General features: G+C 40.6%; 1 long non-coding RNA gene across 1 annotated transcript; it reads right to left on the minus strand.

Annotated features, from left to right (window-relative positions):
- Nucleotides 1–1653: 1653 nt before the first annotated feature.
- Nucleotides 1654–3383, minus strand: LOC148051358 (uncharacterized). The gene is made up of 3 exons (XR_015699839.1): nucleotides 3170–3383; nucleotides 2227–2388; nucleotides 1654–2145 (listed from the first exon to the last, which is right to left on the minus strand). It is a non-coding gene; the product is annotated as an uncharacterized LOC148051358 (long non-coding RNA).
- Between the last annotated feature and the right edge of the window lie 425 nt (nucleotides 3384–3808).

Below are 3808 nucleotides of genomic sequence, written 5' to 3' on the forward strand. Positions count from 1 at the left end.
GTTAACTGTATGAACTGCATTTATAAGCCATGGAGAAAACCAGGTATTTTAACCAATTTGCCATAGGCACCCTGGAAGTGCTCGTTTCTTTCCTGGCTATATAGGGACTGCTGGAACTCCAGACCAGTTGTAAAAACTTCCCTTTGGAGAGATGAATCCCACCCTGAATGTCAGAAAGTAAAAATGAGCAGTAACTGATGAAAGCACCAAGTCTGATGCATAATCCTGTAACATTTCTCACCTTGCTTGACACACAAACCGTGACCAGATCCCATATCTCAGCACAATCCTGGAGCAAACTTTTTCCTCAGGTCCCTGCAGATGAGATCCAGCAAGGCTGCCTGGCTGTCCCATTGCTGCATGTGTGGAGTGTAGCCTCCTGCCAAATCCTGGGAGTGTATTTGGAAGTGCAGAGCTGTGCTACCAGCTTAGTAGGAGTCCTCACCGTCTGTCTGGGCATGGAGAAGACTAAAATGCTGTATGGAAAGGAAGCTGTAGGCCCCAGGGAGACAAATAACGGCCAGCTCATGAAGGGACGGAGGTCAAAGTTGCAATTTTGGAATAAAAGGAAAGCTGCACGACAGGGGATGTGTTTTACTGACAATTACAACGTCTGTGCAGAGCGGAGAATGCACTGAGAGTAGAAAACTGTTTTGAAAACCCTGTGCCAAAGCATCTTTGATATCTGAAAGAAAAAACACATTAAAACTGGAAAAGTATCTCAAATTTATCTTAACATAGGTTCTTTTTACTTTGAAATAAGAATTGCTATGAAGATTGCTATGAATACTTGACTGAGCTAATGCCTGAGGCCAACGGTTCCTGTCTCAGCCTCTGCTAGAGAGAGAGGCTTTCCTTGAATTTATGCTAGTATCGTTATTTAGTGTGTCATGCTTTTACTGTAGGGAACAATAAAAACATCTTTATTGTTTTAAAATTTTAGTTGTCTTTGAAATAGCTGGGGATTTTGTCATCCAAATGCAGGCACTTCTGTTTCTCCAAGGTTTTTATGGGAACAGTAATCAGAGATAAAGCTATTAAACTGCCAGCCTGGGATCATTTTATGGCATATTTGTGAGTAAGTATGATTACGAATGTTACAAATTCCTTCTGAATTATTTGTCAGATTTGTGCTCCTGTGTAATGTATAGAGGGAAAGTTACTGCATGCAGCTGTCTGTTATCATAAATTAATTTAGCACTGCACTTAAAAAAAGCATTCACAACACTGGAAACAGAGTCCTTAATTCATGGCCTTTCTCTGCACAGTTGGTCATGCTCCAGTTTTGATGGAAAGTGTTCTGTAACGATTGCTTCAAAGGTGAAGGTAGCACAGTAAGATGTGAACTTACAGGCGTTTGCACTTCCTTTGGCTCTGCAAATTGAATACTGAAATGTGGTGGACTAGTGGGCAACAGCTGGCTTCTCTGGAGAGAGACAGAAAGAGTTATGGCAGGATAACTATGATGCGGGTATTGGTTTAATATAGTTATAGTTATAGTTACTGATATAGTTATATATAGATATAGATATAGATATAGTTATAGTTATAGTTATAGTTATAGTTATAGTTACTGATGACAGGAATTATATGCTTAGGATGAGAAAGTCTGTGTCCTTTCATTTAAGTTAAAGTCAGAGGCAAAACACCCAGTGGGTGGCATGATTGTTTATTTTTGCTCTCAGTTTCCCAAGACAATTCCATCTCTTCCAGAGGCCCTGCCACAGCGCCTGTTTTTCCTGACCATCCCTCCTTTGTCTGGCTGCAGCACAACACTGCTGAAATACCCCTCTGGGAAGCAGCCAGGGCTTTGGTACTTCAAAGACAGCCAGAAAAGGCTTGGTCCAGAGCTTGGCCAACCTCAAGGACCAGCTGGAAATCCTCAGTAGATACTAGAAACCAATGGAAGCAAAAGGAGGAGGGGAGAAGGAGGTCCTGTAACGGCAGGAACTGGACAACTGAAGAGAGACAACGCCAAATGCACAGATGAGTCCCTGTCAGAGCTCTCCCTGGCCAGAAGAGGAGGTGGGAGTAGGGGATGTGCCAGGACCTTCCTCCTGGGCAGCCTGCTTCCTGCTCCTGCACTCCCTGCCGTCTCCATCTGACTCCCCACTGCAGGGTTAGATGAGTGTCTGCTTTGGGTACCTACGAACAAAAACGGTGGTAGGTGAATTATCCTGCTGGGTTGCCTTTGGTTTACTTAGTTATGCTAATGTATAGTTGTACCTGAAAGTTTCCTTCATAGTACCATATTTAGACATATTGTGCTGCCCAGCTATTTGAAGTGATTGAATGGTCTCCTAATTCCTTGGGAACAGTCTCACCACTTGTTGAAAAGAGATTTTGCTGTAGGTTTCCTTCAAACAGCTTCCTGCTGGAATTGATCCACTAAAAAAAAAAAAAAAATAGAGGCTCCCAAGGTCTCTTTCTTGGGAGGCAGGAGATGTCGGTTTGAGCCTTCTGAGCCTTAGAGGCAAGAAACGAATTTAGGCCACACACATCCTAAGAGCTGTTGAAAATCATCTGGGCTGATGGCTATGACTCCTCCTCCAACAGTTTAATGATTCTCTCAACTGTTTTTCTTATAAAGCCTCAAAAAAAAAGGAGAAAAGAAAACAAAAAAGAGAAGATTTATTTGGGGTTAATGGAACTTTTTTTCACTGTCAGAAGAAAATAGAGTCTCAATTTCTGGCAGGAAAAAATGAAATTGCATTTGACCCCTATTGGCAAATGATCAAGGTATGCTTCATAATTTTGCATTCTCTTTACTGATGTTATTTCTGATGGTATTTCAGATGTATTTCAGATGTCTTTTAACTTTGTACTTTAAGGATATAAAATTCTACTTTCCCCTCTACAGACATTTCCTCCTACTCCTTGCTTAATCTTAAGCGCTACCCTTATTTTTCTATCCACACCCACACCCAGGAATAATTTCCCTATCTGAAAGTGATTTTTTTAAATTTTCTTTTTTTCCACTCAGCTGAAACTTTCAATAAAGAAAGGCAGCATACCTTGTGTCTTCAGTACTAAACAAGCTCCATTGTCTTGAGCAACTTCTTTGGTGAAAAATGTGATGAAAAAGGTTTAGTTCTCTCTTTCACATATTTTCACAGTATTTTCACAGTTGCTCATTCCATAAATGCTAAGTAACATAAGTTCAGCTTACCTGCTCCATATGCTTAGACTTCTGCCTCTGAAATGCAGCAGAGAATATATTCATAGTCTCCAGCGTGCATCTGTGATCCTGCAAAGACTTGTTTGCACTTATTTTACTTCATGCTTCTCCAATGGTCCGATTAATTCTGGCAGAGTCTTTGCAGGACTGGGACCCATGAAACTGATTTTTGGAGTGCTATTTTGAGGGTGATCTTATGACATCCAGTAATAACTTTGCCACTAAGAATAGGACTCATTTGAACTAGGTGCTGTACAAACTCAAGGTGACCCCTGCCTGATTCCCAGCATTTACATCTAATCAGAGATTAAATATAGCAAATGTGGAAAACAGAGAAAAGGAGGAGGGATGAAAGAGTGAAAGTCTTGCAGAGACCTAGTATTACACAGTAGTCTGAATCATCAAGATATTTCTTAAAGACGGTTTTTAAGGGCAGTTAATCATGAACCCAGTTTATATTTAATCCCTTTTATTTTTCTTGTGTTTATTTTATTTATCCTTCTCACTTCCATACTAGTAATCCCTAATTATCCATGACTATAGAGTCTTTACAGAAAGAAGAGTGTCCAGAAGACACACTTCATGTACAGAAGACTTTGTGAGTTCCACTTACATTCCAGCACATAAATG

Source organism: Nipponia nippon, unplaced genomic scaffold (genome assembly GCF_047370975.1).
Source record: "Nipponia nippon isolate SJK-2023a ecotype South Korea unplaced genomic scaffold, ASM4737097v1 scaffold_6, whole genome shotgun sequence".
Lineage (NCBI taxonomy): Eukaryota > Metazoa > Chordata > Aves > Pelecaniformes > Threskiornithidae > Nipponia > Nipponia nippon.